At 38.8% G+C, this 18,020-nt stretch overlaps 1 long non-coding RNA gene across 3 annotated transcripts in view; it reads right to left on the bottom strand.

The window, feature by feature from the left end:
* The window catches only part of LOC140633141 (uncharacterized), a 121,050-nt gene that overhangs the window by 92,358 nt on the left and 10,672 nt on the right, over nucleotides 1-18,020 (bottom strand). For 2 of the 3 annotated variants that reach the window (XR_012030732.1, XR_012030733.1), the window contains exons 2-3: nucleotides 15,754-17,584; nucleotides 12,771-12,901 (exon numbers count right to left, since the gene is read on the bottom strand). This is a non-coding gene — a long non-coding RNA (uncharacterized lncRNA). Of the gene's footprint in view, nucleotides 1-5,311; nucleotides 11,849-12,770; nucleotides 12,902-15,753; nucleotides 17,585-18,020 lie in introns of those variants that run through there. The other variant, XR_012030734.1, reaches the window with a different exon arrangement.

Raw genomic sequence — 18,020 nt, 5'->3', positions numbered from 1 at the left:
TTTAAATAAATGATTCATAGAATGCGTGCATTTTAAGGAATTGAAGGCTTTTTGTTGTTTTCCCGGAACTCTCCATTTCTGAACAGTCTCCAGAGACTCATATTAAATATACACAGCCAGAGAGTGAAGTGATCATGAGAATGCCTTGATGTGTCTGTTACATTTGCTTTCGAAAAATTCATTAATAAATAATCATATTCCATAAATATGCCAGATAAAACAAAGGTAATGAGATTCACTTTTAACAAGTCAATACTAAGAATAACAAACGATGACTTTTTAGGGGGTTTTCCTGTAAGTTTCCTGAAAGCCTCATAAATCTCTTCCTTCACCTACTTTTATCCAAGACTATTTTCTCCTGATGAAAAATTCACCCTCCTAACAATTAAAAATCCCACAGTCAATTACACAGGGTTAGAGAAAAATGACAAGAATGTGGGAAACAGCAAAGAATCATGGGAGGGACTCCTCCAATTCTTCAAGTTCCCTTAATGCCCCAAATGACCCAAGGCTGTGACCCCATGTCTTTCCTTGGGGCAGTTGGGGAGGAGAGGCAATGGGCAGCAGAGATGAAGTGTGATTTGAGGAGAGTTGGAAATGTGCAAAGACTTCCCCATCAGCATTGTCTTCTGTGCCTGCAATTCCCCCAAGGGTCTGGTACATAGTAAGGACTCAAAGGAATGAATTACTTCAGTCTTAACTGGCCAAGGGATAGGGTCACACTTGTTTTGTTCAACAACGTGTATGAAAAGGACCAGGATGGAGAACGCATCCCACTGGGTTTCCACAGCTTAATGAACACACCAACTAAGCTTATAGCAGTCATGAAAAAAAAAAGGACAGTAGAATCTTCCAAACCTGGCTGAATCTAACACCGTATTTACAAGCCAACTATGAAACCTTGCACAATATATTTAATTTCCCTGACTCTGTATTTTATTCTCACCCAGGAATTGGCTATAATAATGGCTAAATCACGTAATGTTTGAGGAGCATAATAAAACATCATATGTAAATTACTTAGCATTGAACATAGTAGATGCTCAGTACATGTTTAGGTTTTCCTCTCAATCATCTCTATATACTAACCACTTGACTTTCATTTTAATTCTGACTCCTCAAGTAAACCAAGCAGAAAAAAAGTTTAACAATATGCATGGGATTTCTTTTTCTCCTATTAATTTCATTGCATAGTGATTTGCCAATTAAAGTTTGCATTATTTGGTTTGGGAACTTGACGGTCAGAATCTAGAAGGAACCATTCTAAGATACACAGAGTTTCTACTCATACTGAAGAGTTTGGAGATGTGCGTTCACCTTTTTTTTTTTTTTTTTTAAGATTTTAAAGATTTATTTATTTATTTATCAGGGGAGAGGAAGAGGGGAGAGAGAGAGAGAGAGAGAAAGAAAACCGTAAGCAGACTTCCCGCTGAGTTCAGAGACTGACACAGGGCTTGATCTCATGACCCTGAAATCACGACCTGAGCTAAAATCAAGAGACTGACACTTAACCCACCAAGTCACCCAGATGCCCTATTCACCTTTTTGTTTTGTTTTGTTTTAAAGATTTTATTTATTCATGAGAGACACAGAGAGAGAGAGAGAGAGAGAGAGAGAGAGAGGCAGAGACACAGGCAGAGGGAGAAGCAGGCTCCATGCAGGGAGCCCAACGTGGGACTCGATTCCGGGTCTCCAGGATCAAGCCCTGGGCTGAAGGCAGGTGCTAAACTGCTGAGCCACCCGGGCTGCCCCCTATTCACCTTTTTAAAGATTGGTCTTTGTTTTGGGAAAACCTTTAAGTGGCCCTTTAACTGTGTGGATCTGAAGGAAGGTTCCTGGTACATTACTGTTCCTGGTACTGCGATGACCATTGACCTGAATGCGGTGTTCAACATTGAGAGACGACTTGTTTGAAGTATTAAATCATAGGTAGTCATCCATTAAAGAATTTCTTGCTTTTTTGAGGAGTTTGTGGGAAAGGTACTGGGAATGTTTCTTAGCTTTGTGTAACTTCACAGGGCATTGTGCACATTGCTGCTTGTACTCTGGAGATTGTGAAAAATCTAGATTGGAGAACTAGCAGAAGATAGAAAGGAACTGTGCTTCCCAACAAAACATTTTTCTTATCAGAACAGAATCCATGGAAAGTACCAGCCTGAGGTTTGACACAGTCCAACTTGGACCCGAATATCAACTCTCATAAATGATATTATTAATGAATAAATAACCCAAAATATACTCATATCAAACCTTTATGTCCTCTGCATAGGAGTGGGACCTCTGAGGAAAGTGGATATTTCTTTTGTTAATTACTGAAGGGAAAAGAAGTGAATTCTGGGACATAAATCAAGGACTCGGTACTTAGACTGAGACACTGGCAAAATGTTTCTTCTCTCTCCGTGCCTCATAACAGCCTGGCTTCAACTGTCCTACCAGTAATGCATAGGAGAAGATCTCTTCTGGAGCTGTGGCAGAGCTAGCACAGGTGCACGTTTTAATGAATCACACTGTGCCCAGAGCAACAGCCAGGAACAACCCAGGCAGTGGTACAGTGGCTCTGAGAGAAGGTACTGCCCGAGTACAAGAGGATTTATTTGAAAGCACATGCCAGACAGCACGAGGTGATGATGGTCGTGGTATTGGGAGAACTGAAAGTTCTTCATGCAGAAGTGGAGGCTCAGTCAACTTCTCTTCAGTAATAAAGGAAATCTCACCACATCATATATTCATAGACTGCTGAGGCTTGGATATTTTTGTTTACTCATGAATCACTTTCCTAACCATGCTCATCTCTATTGACTTGGTTAAAATAGTTTCCAAACCAATTCTAAAGAGCAGAACCCGAATAAAATGGAAACCTTCTGTACTAGTTACCCAAACCTGGCATCCCATGTCAGCCCACCCAGTGAGCAAACCTGGAGTTTTTGTGTTTGCTCTTAAAAGATTTTTTCCTCCTGCAATCTGCCTTTTGACACAAAGAATGAGAAAGGAGAAAAAAATATGTGCAGTCCAGTCCAGTCACGATTTTTATTCACCAGATACAAATTATTTCTCCATTATAAATTCAGTCCTGAATTATGCTTTAGTAGCAAAACTGGCCCTGTGTTTTATTCGTAAAGGAAGCCCGTGAGATCCCCCTACCCTAGCTCAGTTGGAAAGAAGGACATTTCTGTGAGGCTGTTCATCCTTTGCCTAATCACATTTGCAGACACCATGCCAGCAAAATAAAGCAAAAGAGAAAATCACTTGGAGGCATATCTAATGCACAAGATAAACATATGCTACTGGAAAGATGTGTGAGATCAGAAATAAGGACAGAAAAAAGGGAAGAAAGCACAGCCCAGTTGGAACAGAGGAAAGGAGTCACACACCACTCAGCAGGGGAAATCACTGCATTTCACTGAGGCAGGTGCACTGAGCATGTTTACGTATTAAATCATTATTGAGATTTCAAGAGCCGGCATAAGACAATGCCACAGACTGATTCACATGCTGTTTATAATTCCTTAACAATGTCTGATGTTTTACAGTATGGTTTGGTCACTTGCCAATAGCATAAATTTAGCTAATGAAACCCTAGCTTCATTAAGGTGAACGATGCAAAGATGGTCTTGAACAGTTGTCACACCTTCTGGAAGGTTTCCTTGCCTCCAGTCACTAGCTTCCCTCACACACCTTTTCATGCTAGATACCACCAACTTAGCCCTTCTGATACGTCACCTCTAGCTGGGCATCTACCCCTCAAAAATGGCTGCCTCTTAAAAATTGCATTTTTTTTGCATATGTCATAAACAGATTTGGGGGGTTATCATTTCAGGCCCTCCACCAGTGGATCTCTTCCTAATATCCCAGATTTTTATTTCTCCAGTCCCCCAAAACAAACTCATATAATTTTCCTTCCATTTTGGATGCCTGAGTCTCCCCCAGTGGGGCTGCTCTTTCTGACCCTTGAGCTCCTAAAGAAGGATTCAAACACCATTAATTTGGGACATATCATTGACTGACTGCTCTCTAATATTTTGAAATCTCTTCAATTAGATAACGCATTTTTGGAAAGTAGGAGTTTACATCTTATCATGTACATCTCCCCTAATCTTGAACATGATATTATGCACATACAAGGGAATCAGCAGTTATTTAACATTTATTGATTGATAGAGGCCTTCCACACATTCCACAAGTCACATAATTTGGAAGTCCCTAGGCCAGATAGCGGCCAGATCATTTGTTTTCTCTTTGTTCTCTCACCAAGATACTTGAAGCACTATATACTTCTATCCTTGACATCAACACAGCTTCATTTCTATCCATATCTATGAATAAGTAACGCTTTCTCCTTTGGCATCTCATAATGAGAACCCCAAATAGTTCTCATTTGCTGTGCCCTATGCTAAAGAAATCAGTGCCCTTCTAGAAGGTAGATGTGTTTTAAAGAAGGTAGACTGAGTGAAATGACCTTGTCTTATCCAAATTCGCAGACAGGAAGTAAACAGGACTCATCTCAGATGAGACTAAGCTTGCAATTTTTGCTCAGTAGTAGATAAGCTCTGGAACAAATCTAATTACTTGATATCTAATCTGCCAGCTTCAAGATGTTACCCTTCATTACTTGGGAGCATCTTAAATTTACAAGACAATTTGAAATGCTGAAGTCCTAAACATCATGATTACTCATAAAATACTTTATTATAAGAAGTTTACTCCTGAGCAACTTGAACTTTTCTATTTGGGGTTTCTATTTAGGATTTCCTGATCTCTGCAGTTTCAAAGTCTAAATAGAACGTCTGCAACTTTATGGGCCTTAAGCGCCAATACTTTGAACCACGGATTCGACTGCAAGACTGTATATGTGAGAGTTTAAAATAGCATTACTTGAAAAATCATAAACACACAATTGCATTAATCATTTCTAACCTGGACTCTGTTAATGTTCAGCCTTCTCAAATGCAAAGGAAGAAGTGTTGGGAAATGTTCATCAATGTTATGTAATGGAAAGAAGGAAACATTTGGAGCTAAGGGGCCGAGATTAAAATCTTGTTCTGATGATTTTCTATCTCTATAACTTGGGATATATACTTGAACTCAGAAAGATCTATTTTCCCTTCTGTTAAATGTGAATAATAATGCCTATCTCACAGGATAGCTGGGAGACATAAATAACAGATGTGGAAATGATTAAACAGAGCACTTTGTAAACTAGAAATTATTGTCCATATGTTGGTTACCATCATCACCTTTCTTCATTTAAAAAGTCATAATGTCAATGTATGCAAGACCCTAAATTAAGTATCCTAATAGATCAGGAAAGAGTCCCATTAAAAACATTCATTTTAATTAACACACTTTATAATTCATCAGAGCACTGTTTTTAATACTCAAGGACACTGGTTTTCCATTTACTAATATAGTTCAAACATTCAAAGCACTTAGCTCCCAAGGATATTGTCTAGAAATCTTGACATGGTCACCTAAGAATAATTAAATGAATGAGCAGTCACAGGGGCAGCAAAAGGCCTCCTAAAGTTGCCAAGTAGCAGGCTTTTGATGTGTAAATTTACTCTAGGCTTTTCTGTCAGGCTCATTGATACTTAGAGAAAGATCTCTTACTTTACGCAGTAACCACTTCAAAATTAGCTCAGAAAGGTGAGAATGGTATATATTTTTTTCTTTTTTCTTTTTTAATTTTATTTATTTATTTATTTATGTATGATAGTCACAGAGAGAGAGAGAGAGGCAGAGACACAGGCAGAGGGAGAAGCAGGCTCTATGCACCGGGAGCCTGATGTGGGATTCCATCCCGGGTCTCCAGGATCGCACCCTGGGCCAAAGGCAGGCGCTAAACCGCTGCGCCACCCAGGGATCCCCAATATATATTTTTTTCAAGAGGAGGAGAAACTCTTGTATCTTCATGGACCATGCATAGCAAGGCTAGGTAATCCAAGGATTTTTAGGGAATCTGCTTTGTAAAACTTATTTATGAAAGAAATTTCTATGAAAGAATAAAAAAATTATATCTCAAAGAAGGGAAATAAAAGAACAAAAACAATGTATTCAGTGTCTAGAAACTTTATATGCAGAAACTTAGGAACAGTTCTCTTTCCTTTGAATATTTTGATAATTTGGACTTCTTTATTTTTTAAAAAAGATTTTATTTATTCATTCATGAGAGACAGACAGAGAGAGAAAAGAGAGGCAGAGACATAGGCAGAAGAAGCAGGCTCCATGCAGGGAGCCTGATGTGAGACTCGATCTCAGGACTCCAGGATCACACCCTGGGCCGAAAGGCAGGCGCTAAACCGCTGAGCCACCCGGGGATCCTTGGACTTCTTTAATAAGCCACTATGAGTTCTTTCTAAATCACTTTTTGATAAGGAGAATAAAAAAAAAAAACCCCAAAACATAGTTTCCACTCTCTCATTTGATATCAAAAGAGAAAGAAAGCAAATCAAAGACATAAGATAAAATTATAGACTATGGTTAAATATCTCCAATGCTCTGATGGGTTGTTACAAGTTATATTCATTTAATTCTACTGGATGTTATTGAACTGTTCAAATCAGAACTATGTGTTAAATTGTGTTTCGTTATATATCCACAATCACAGTTCAAGTAATAATAATTCACAGTAAGAGTTGTAATTTATCATTTATAATGAACCAGACACTGTGTTAACATACTTCCTAGTATGGAAAATTATGTGATATGCCTAAGATCACACATTCAATAAGTGGAAGATTCCAAGTCATGTTGGTAACAAGGCAAACAAGTTGTCGACATGTTACTATGCATGCAGAAAGTGCTTATCAGATATTAATTGGTCATGATTTTGATGGAATACAATGGAAGTATACTTATTTAGAAAAAGCCACACACCACATGGCTGCATTTTTATAGGCTTGAGTTAAAAACCTACCAAAATTAAGATTTTTATTGCATATAGAATATTTGATCAAATAGTTCCAGATAGTCAAACTAAACTTAGAATAGAAAAAAAAAATGTACCTAGATCTATCTTTAATGAGTAATCTCTTTTCTGACATCATTTTACTTTTGAACAGATAGATTGCATAGGGGACTGGTGTATGAGACATGGTACTAACGAAAATCTCTCCAGTATTTAATACCCAATGATTAAAAGGTGAAATAGCCTTAACCTTGAATTCCCTCACAGTTTCAGTTATACCCTGAACACCACATTTATGCTGTAATTTTATTCCATTTTTGTTTAAAGAAAGACATTCTTATGGGCAAAGCCTATTGAGCTACTGTGGTCAAATATTTATTAAAAAGAGCATATTGATTTGCAGATTATAACTGACCACATATGAACCCTTTTTTCCAGTGACATTCTTATTTAAGATATTGATTAAAGGCTTTTCATACAGAAAGCATTTTTCTTGTCAGTTCAGTTATCCTGGCTTTTGTAATAAGCTAATTTGATTTCCTTTTTTAACCTTTGTTTGATTAGGGGAGCAGACATTTGCATTAAAATTCAAGAGAGATGAAGTCTATCATCGATCTTGACTTCCTCATGGACCTCTTGTACTCAGCGAAAGATGATTTAGAGAATGTCAAGAGTCTTGGAACAGCCATAATGAGAGAAGAAAAAAAAATCACTTCAGACTTACAAACCAGTAAGGGCTTATTTGACAGAAAGGGCAATTGCATTTGGTGGATATGTTTTAAAGAAATCAAATTCAGGAAGTTTAATTTTGTTCTTATGCCAAGTCATTAAAAGATCTATGAGATGAACTGCCATTAATAAAGTACATGCTAGTTAAACCAAAACATTTCAAAACATCTGAAGAGGTTAAACAAAACATGTACATTGTTACTTGCCACAAAGGAAGACTAAAAGTAGATTCTAATGTTTCTTTCTAAACATGTTCCTGGTAAAATACTAACCTCAAGACAAGTTTATGATTTAATCCTCTGCTATTGTCTGAGAATTGTGGAGATAAAACCCATATCAGCCCCAGTCTCCTACTAGTGTACCCCAGGATTAATTGATTGTCTTGTACAATAAGACTCAAAGCTAATTGCAAATTATTTCAGTTACCCTGGCCTCTGGATCCTTTTCATAGGAACCAAGTATTTTGGGGCTTCAGTAGGTTGAATCCATTGCTCATTCCTGTAATTGCCCCCAAAGATCTTTATCTGGATCTTTTCTGGAAGTGGAGGCTCCTTCCATCTTCTGAGGAGTTCCACTGCACTTGAGATTTTTAATGCAAAAGCAATTGAGCAGTGACAATGAACCACTAGGATGTAGTAAATGCTCTGTGGATACACTGAAAGTATATCAGGTGGGCCCACCCATTCATTTTGCTAAGGCTGCTCAGAACATTTTCAGCTAATACAATGCAACAGTGAGCAAAATCAAAAGACAAGAGAAGGAAATAATTAATAATAATTAATGTAATTTAATGCTGTTCTCCTTTATGTTAACATAAGCAAAGATTCTAGGAGTCTAACTTTTTTTAAAACTTTTTTTTAATTTTCTTTTTATTGGAGTTCAATTTGCCAACATATAGCATAACACCCAGTGCTCATCCCATCAAGTGCCTCCCTCAGTGCCCATCACCCAGTCACCCCAACCACTTTTTTAAAAACTCAATTCAATTTGGAAGTAGAAGATACTTGATATTTGACATTAGAGGTAAATCTAGTATTTCTTTTTTTCTATGAGTAATATTATAAAATTATATATATTATATGTAATATATTTAAATTATATATTATATAAAAGACTACAGATTAACTGAAATTGTTTATATGTAAAATATTTTTAAATTAAGAATATAACACAACTAGAATACTTTCAAATTCCATGAAGTTGGGCATTTTTACAGTAAAGATGACACTATTTCATTTGATGTCTACCAAGTAATAAAGATGAAAAATATTCCATTTATAGTAACAAATTTCCAAACTGTTAGTAGTATGAAAATAGAATATCTGTAAAACATGGCAAAAGAATTTAAGAGAGGTATTTTCATGTGTCCCATATGGGCAAATCATTAACTGTTCTTTCATGTTATGAATCCAAAAGTATCCATATTATATTTCATATTGAGTTAAAATCAATATAATGTAATATAAAATTCATCCAGAGGATAATATATTTATGTATTCCTAAGGCATTTTTAGTTGAGGCTTTTACTTGGACTTTTAATTTTTTTTTTTTTTTGGACTTTTAATTTTTAAAGTAATGCTGCTCAGCTTCTACCTGTAATGTTCCTCCAGGCTCATGGCTGTCAACAGTCCTAGCACCTGGGAAATCCATCAGACTCATGCCACTGGAGGTTTAGAAGGCAGACACATCATTTTTTTTTAGTATTCAGTTGCCTTTCAAATTCATTGAACAGAATTTCTTATCTCATAACAAAGATTTTACTAGAGTATTTTATGTGTAATTTATCAGAATACCTGCCAAGATGTTCACTTTTTTTTCCTAAGGCAGGAGCTTTAGGGCAGACAAGCTTGAGGTTTAAAAAGCCTGATTTTGCATGCTCTTCATTTTCCCTGTGGTCTCTGAAGTCTAGTTTATTGGTAACCACCATGTTACTGCTCCTGTCTCAACTGGCTCCTCATTACTCAAAGCCAGTAATAATTGGTAAATATGACTAATATCATGTGGAAGGTCACAAAGTTCACTGCTAACCTTCATTCCAGCTCAAAACGTTTTCAAGGTTAATAGATTGATTTTGAGCTGAGATATGATGCATTTATAAAATGAAAGAAAATGAAAATTTTGGCATCACCAATATGTGGATAGTTTTAAATGATTCATTTGCTACATTTGGACTGCAGCTATGAAATTCATTTGATATATATCACATAGTTATATTTTAACCTAGCCATTAGAAAATAAATTAATGATACATTTTCACATTGGACAATTTTACACACACACACACACACACACACACGCAATCCAGAATGAGAATTAGGGCGCTATAATTTATTAACTATTTCAGCTGAGGAATAACCTGTATGTAAAGTAGAACCTAACCTCTTTCAAAGATGGAGACTACACTAAGATACAGTTCAGTTAAAGCTATAATTCTTGGGCAGCCCGGTGGCTCAATGGTTTAGCACCGCCTTCAGCCCAGGGTGTGGTCCTGGAGACCCAGGATCGAGTCCCATGTCGGGCTCCTTGCATGGAGCCTACTTCTCCCTCTGCCTGTATCTCTACCCCTCTCTCTCTCTCTGTGTGTGTGTGTGTCTCTCATGAATAAATAAATAAAATCTTTTTAAAAAAACTATAATTCTAAGAGGCTGGTTGTTGATTGCTTTCCTTGGTCTCCTTATTGGGACCAAAGACCAATGAAATTCTTGATTTCATCTCAGTTCTGTGTTTCTTCTACTCTGTGGGGCCCTGGCTTCAGTCTATAGAAATCTCTTGTTTTACCACCCTTGATTGGACCTGATAAGAACTCTGGGACTCCAGAGAGGTCCTTATCACTGGCCTTTCTGAACCTGCCCAGTTCTAGGCCCATTCTTACAACCAATTCCTGAGCTTGAATTTCAACTCCTGTTTCGTGAGCGTGAGGATCCCTGGCCTCTGCTTTGGGCCTGGATTTATGGTTTGGCTCAGCTTTGCCTCCAAATAGAAGACAGCTTTTGCTGCGAGTTTTCCAAATCTCTTTAGGCGTTATTATTATTATTAAGAACAAGTCACCAAGGCCTGTAGCTTTTTTCTTTCAAATGTTGTTCAATTCACCATTCCTCTGAATTCCATAAGGTCTAGGTTACTAAATGCACCTTTATTTATAGATGCAGGCTCTTCCTATCTCAATTCCTAATTAGCCCAACCAAGATGAATATTATTATAGTCTTCTCTGTCCCCCACCCCCACCCCAAATTACCAGTGACCTCCCCTTTCCTTACAGAACAGCACACAAACCTCGGCTTGGCTTGGCTTGTCTCTCAAGGTTTCCCACCTGTTGTGCCACATTCCTGTTCTCACTGTTCTCAGGGAACAACAGGTGGATCTGTGATCTCCTCTTGACTCAGTTCTCCCCTTGCAGTTGCACATTTAGGATGGTCACTTAATCTATCTGAGCTTTTATTTATGAAAATAAAATCTTCCTTACAAGTTTTTATGAGGGTTAGCTTCACATTGCGTAAAATTCCTGATGTGTTCCATGGTATGTGGCAACAGCACAAAGCACTTATAAGAAGGCTTTGTTTCTGGACTACAGCTGTCACCACTTCTAGAAGACTCTTTGTCTACTCAGTTCCAACTCTGTCTTTAAGGCCATGTCAGATTCCACCTCCTTCACAAAGGCCACTGTGATTAGGCCTAATATAATCTCAAAATGCAATAGCACTTGATCACTTCCTATTTTTATCATTTCCTGGTTTTCCAGGAGTGATGCTCTTGTCTTCTGCACTAGATCATAAGTTCCAGGAGGGAAAACTGAAATTTTTCCCTCTGTCACTAATATTTTGCTGCTTATTAGTCATCCCTGCATTCGGTGTCCCCTGCCCCAAGTATTTCTGTGGACACTGAATGCAGGGAATGTGTTAACATGAATCATTAGTATTTCCCTTTTGTGGTATTCAGCCTTTGTTGAGTACAGTAATACTTGTCCAAGACAGCCTTGTCCATGTTGTCCATGCTCCCTACGTGAAGCATTCCTGCTGTCTGCACCGTCATCCACTTCATGGCTGCTCAGCACATCTGCTGCCCCTAGAAGGTTGTCATGTCCATTGATCATCAACTCATTATGCTGGGGCTCTTGGGTCCTGTTCCTTGTGCCCCCAGCATCTTATGAGAATTTTTAGGAAAACAGTCCTTATTTAGGGGGAAACATTTTCCCTGACACACAAATGTACTGGAAAGCTGCCAGGAAAAAAGCAGAGGGAAATATTCAGAATCCTCTCATCCAACCCGTAATAAGGCTTTATTACTGGGTTAAGCTAGATCCAGTTGCCTTTTTCCCAAGGCTGGTTTCCTTCTAGGAATCCTCAGTACCTCAAGAAAGTAGACTCCTAATGAGGCCCCTACCAGCTCACCAGCCAGCTCTCATTTCCAGCACTGGCACTAGCTGAGCAACAAGCTGGAATCTGCTTTATCATCTTCAACAGCACAGTGCTGGCTCACACATAAAAACCAGGTAAAGATCAATAGACTGATGATCTTAGTCCAGTCATAATAATTTGGAGCATTAGGTTGAATCTATGCCATGGAATATTTTTTTAATTTCTATTTTGAAATTGTTTATCTTTTTTTAAGATGTATTGATTTATTTGGGAGGGTGGGGGAGGGGGGAGGGGCAGAAGAAGAGGAAGAGAGTGTCTTCAGCAGACTCCCCACTGAGCAGGAAGCCTGATATGGGGCTTGACCTCCTGACCTGAGCCCAGAGCCTAAACCAAGAGTCAGAGGCTGAACCCACTGTGCCACCCAGGTGCCACTCTTGTCTATGTTTTTATAAAAGTAAGAATAAAGGAGAATAATGTCTGTCATTTGAAACATGCAGAGGAATTTACAGCACCAGTCCAAATATCCAGGTTGAAGATGACTCAGCTTGGCAAAAGCACAAGTTCAGAGAACAACTGATTTTGCTTTATGCCCTTTAGCCAGACAACACCAATCAATATACTTCCAACCCAAGACCAAGAAAGGCATGAAAGAATCCTGCTTAGGGTACTTCTGAATCTCTAAAAGGTCCACTGGCCTGAGAATATAAAAACGGCTCCCTCCCGATTTTGATGTCATCATTAGCTGCCCCTGGTCCCTGTAAGCCTCATCCCCAGCCTGGTACCTTTCCGGTTCTTCTTTAACTATCTGTCGCCCTCCCTGAGAGGATGAAAGCAATCCTGATAAGCAGTGATGGAACTTGCTAGAGGCCTCTCATGCAGCAGTGTCCTGGTCTGCAGGAGTCCTGCTCAGATTCTAAAAGAGAAACAAGAAAAGGTGAAGAGTCATTTGAAGAAAGTAAAAAAATTAAGCATTTTTTTAAAGGAGAGAGAAAAGTACTATGTTTCACTATGGCTGACCCTCTGGTTCTTGGTCTCCTAAATGCAATGGGTTTACTTGGTTACTTCCAGGACTTCAAATCTGCATGTAACACCCAACACAAACACATACCCCAGACAGATGCAGACATACACATGCACACAGACTTTTCCTAAATTGAAAATATTAAGACAAACCAACAAGAGATCAATTTCACTGTTGTGGCCATTTTATAGTGACGTAAATTGGGGGCAGTAACGCTACACAATTGATTTTCCAAATGATATGATATACAGATAATGGCGTGGAGAAAACCAGAAGTGACCTTGGAGATCATCTAATTTTATTTCCTCAATTTGTGCATGAAGAAACAGGTCTCAAGAAATGAAATAATTTGTTCAGAGCCAGGGATATGTTCAATAATAAAGCTGACATTAGGACCCAGATCTCTCAAAAATCTACCTTTTTTTTTTCCATTCTGTCCTCATTTGCCCAATCTTGGGGCTTACAGCTGAAGCTGTCTTCTTAACTCTGATTTTTGTACTGGAGTTTTGCAAACAGCTAGGCTGCTCAAGTCTTTTGTGGTTTCCACACATCCTATGTGTACTATATTACATGACAGCCGAAAGACTTGAAAGAAACCTAATTGATACTTTCCTTATTTCTAGTGTTTGGTACATTCATTTAAGAATTCTCTCTCTTCCCTTTCAATTTTCTCTTTTCCCCTGCCTTCCCCCCAATGTTGTGAAGGAGTCATTTCTGAGATGTGAGGGTTTAGTAACTTGAAGCTATTGTCAGAAAGCAGGTGGAAAGCAGAAAGAGGAACCCCAACACCCAGTGCTAGTCCTCATCAATTATATACCTGTTGGTTTTTTTGCTGTTTGATTTTATAAGATCCTCCCTCTACCACTCACCTTGGGCAGAAACTTACAGAGACAATAGACCATGGAGGAAGATATTGAAGAAAAGCTGTTTCCGAGGGGTGGGAGAAAATGGATGGAGCGGACAAATTACAGGGTTGCCTGTTCAGTCATGAGAACGGAAATACGTCTGTGAATCAGTGTATGAAAAGGCTATTTAATAGGATGGGAGAAGTCACTTTAACACCTGTTTCTTCTGCAATTGAATGTGCTAGTGCCAATCACTCATAGTCAGTCTGGATCGGCTCTCCAACTTTCCAAGCAGAAAATGACCTCACCTCTTATTCTTTAAGGATTGAAACAGCAGAACAAGGTCTATTTTTAACAGAACTGGGAGCAATAACCATGGCACTGACTGCTAGGAAAGTCTGTTTTAGAAGGCCTGAGGCCTTGAGGAATCAGAGCCAGGAGAGGGAGAAGAGAGATTGTGAGCTTATATAAACCCAACTACATGAAATGAAGAGTGAGTGCAGAAAATAAAAAATCTGAATAAAAGGTGAACTCATTTTACCCTGAAGATTACTAAGCCTAGAGCCATAAATGCTAACATAAAGAGGAAGAGGCTCTGCCAATGCTTTTTTTTTTTTTTTTTTTTTTTATTTATTTATGATAGTCACACAGAGAGAAAGAGAGAGAGGCAGAGACACAGGCAGAGGGAGAAGCAGGCTCCATGCACCGGGAGCCCGATGTGGGATTCGATCCCGGGTCTCCAGGATCGCGCCCTGGGCCAAAGGCAGGCGCCAAACCGCTGCGCCACCCAGGGATCCCCTGCCAATGCTTTTTATTGCAATCTGTTATGGTAATGGAAAACCTTCTTTTGAACCGTAGCTGTCTGTGTTGACTTTGGTAAGGTGGAAATTCAGGCCCATTTATTGGGAAAGAAGGATTCCAAGTAAGCTTCAGCAGGATTCGGCCCAGAGCTCTGCACAGTTCCCCAAGAAAGGACATCCTTTGCAGGGACCATGCAACGAAATGTTCATATAAGCTTATTTTTTTCCTACACTTCTCCAAAACTTGAGGCTTCCTCCATACAAATTTGTGGAGATTGCATCTCATCAGAGACTCTTACTGAGCTGTTTTATTCTTTTCCATGCACCCAGACCAGCAGCATGGTAAGCAGTGCAAGGAACACAACATCATGGTTATCTTGGCCTCAGAAATGCATTACCTATACTTTTAGCTTTTGTATTTCTCCAGAGGTGAATAATGCATCTAGAACATATTTCCAAACAGCTTACAACATTTCTTAAATAAAACTCAGTGGCTTTATTGTATTCCAAACTTCTGGCTTATTCTTAACTTATGTTCACTGAGAGTTTCTCCAGTGAGACATTGAGAGACTTCGGGACTCCCAGGTGTGTATCTCACTCAGTTATTTTACAGTATAGGGGGAAAGACATATAGGTAAACAAATAAGAAAGATGCCACATAGTAAGTTATAAGAAGTTATAGTATATAGGATGTTGTGGGAGTGTAAGTAAGGTGATAATGAATTTGGCCTGTGGGAGGGAGTTCAAGGAAAGTCTCATAGAAAAAAGATGTCTGACCCAGTTCTTGTGGTGGAGGGTGAGTTGTGTTTCAAACAGGAAACAACATTTGCAAAGGCCTAAACGTGTGAATATATGTGACACATTCAAAGAATAGCCAGTAGTCTGATCTGGCCAGAGTGTTAGGTGTATGTGGTAGGGAAGGTGGAGACTGGGCAAGTGAGCGGTAAGAGATGAAACCAGAGAAGCAAGTTGGAGCTGAACCATGAAAAGCTATGTACCAGATGCTAAGGACTCAGAACTTTCAGCAAAGAGCAGAGAACCCCCTTGACCTAACAGCCACATTCTTCTTCACAGTACAAAGACATCACTTGATTTTTACCTGTAGGGGGTTTCCCTTCTACAAGGCTTGGTAACGCATTCTGCAAACCCATTCACTTCCCTTAATAGAGAATTAATAATAACCTTACAGGAAGATTACATTTCCCAGCTTCCCACACAGTTACATGGAGCCATGTGATTGAGTTCTAGCCAATGAAATGCGAGCAAATGCAACAGATGCCAGTTCCAGAAACCTCTGGTGAAGGACTCTCAGACTCCAAAGATGGCAGAGTCATTGGATGGAAGGATCCAGAGTGTCAATGCTGCTGCATGGGGGCCATCCACCAAATACTTAAACTAAGACCTCAATGAGAAATAAACTTTCTATTCCATTAAAGCTACAAGGAGTTGGAGATCATCCATTCTAGTAGTCAAACTATCCTAATTCAGTGGGTGAAGAAATTCTCAGGGGAAAAGTAGCTGCTCACACATGATATATCTCAGTGTATGGATAAATACCAATGGTGCTAGCTTGCTTTTCTCCAGAAGGACTTCTGGTGCATATGTCTAGCCCCAGATTCACTCTGACTCTAATTTATTGGTGGTTCCCCCAGTCTTCCAGCCCTGATTGACCACATACATATGGAAGTGCAGAACCAGTTCCATAAAACCAAGTCAGTTCTCCCCTTGCTGTTCCCATCCTGTACACATCATTCAGGGTGTCTGCTGTGTTTCATGAGACTCTTTCCTCAAGGCCACTCTTGATTTTAATTTGGTTTAATCCATATATAAAATAAGAATTTATTTAGGGAGTATTTGGGAGCTTCAGCCTAAGTCTAAGCTCCATGCCTCTCAGGAGATAAATCTGGAATACAATTTACAGAAAATTCTTCTTCCAGGAAAATCTGAGCCGGTTCCGAAAAAATGAGAGTAAGAAAAGGGTGAAGAGTCAAGGATGAGCACACCTCAATTAGAATTCTAACATTTGCTATGATGAGCTTGTAACATGGCTTTAATCACTGTTTTCTGACCTGTTATTTAAAAAGAGTTTTTGAATCCAAAGACTTGGGGTAATTTGTCCTAAAAAATGTCTTTGAATGTAACACTCAGAAATTTGAACTCATTTCACTATCTGGTACCTTAAGTTTTTATATTCTCCGATTCTGGGTAAAAGTATAGCTTAATAAATCTGAGAGGAAGCTGAGAGCTCCTCTGAAGGGATCCAATTATTGAACATGCTGTGATAAGGTTACCATCATGTTTTTGGTAATCCTGCATTGAGCTTTATGATTTCACAAGTTACAACTGGCATCAATTTAATGAATTATTTCTTGAAGATATCTCTAACAGCACTTTTCAAAGCTTTATTATTGCCATATTTGAGTCTTCTTTAAAGTTGCTTTTATTAAAGCCTGCTGAGAATTTAGACAAGATGATATAGGTCATGCCACAAAAATGAGAGTTCCCAGAGGTAGAATCTAGAAAATGATTCCACACCATGGAGTCAGACTCCCCAGGATGAAATCTTGACTCTACCACTAAGAAGCTGTAGGACTTTGGATGATGTTCTCAACCTCTCCGTGCTTCAATTTTCTTCTCTATCAGGAGAGTTATAGCAATATCTGCCTCATAAGGCATGGAGATTGTATCATTTGTTCACAATTATCCATTTCCTTTTCCTCTTTTCCACTTTTCCCTGTAGGCATCCTCATCCCACTGATTGAGGATAGAGACTTTGTGACTTGACAAGATGGGCCATAAATATATGAGCCATTTGCCTCTTCTGAGCTGAGGTTCTTAGAGGCATTGCATGTTCCCACCAGCCTGTGTGTTCTGATCCTCATCCTGAGACAATCAAGGCTCATGGAGTGTCTTCTACTTCATCTTGGATTCTGGAATGAGAAGACATAAGGAGCCGAGTCCAGATGAGTCCAGCAGAGCTACAAGTATCCAGAAATTCCAGAATGTTTAGGGTTGAAAATGGAAACTTTCTCATTTTTAACATGTTAAAGAGTCTCAAATTAAGACAAAGACTGCTCACAGATCCCACACACCCATTGTCATCTACTGATTATATTACATGGCCCTAGTAAATTATCCCAGTTAGACGAATGGCTCAGAGAAAAGAAACTAAAGACGCTGTTCACCTGAAGCTTGATAAGATCAAAGTACCTATGAAAGCATCTCTTAAAAAGTAATGGGTATGGGTATTGACTTACATGGAATTTAGTGGAATCAAACTGATCAAAAAGAAAAACAGTTTTGCAGAGAAATCTATTGCCAAAGCACTTGCAACCTGGATTAGAAGAGATTATAACTATTCAAATC

Source organism: Canis lupus, chromosome 5 (assembly GCF_048164855.1).
Source record: "Canis lupus baileyi chromosome 5, mCanLup2.hap1, whole genome shotgun sequence".
Lineage (NCBI taxonomy): Eukaryota > Metazoa > Chordata > Mammalia > Carnivora > Canidae > Canis > Canis lupus.
Note: the sequence above shows the minus strand (reverse complement) of the source record. Positions and strands in the feature narration are given on the sequence as shown.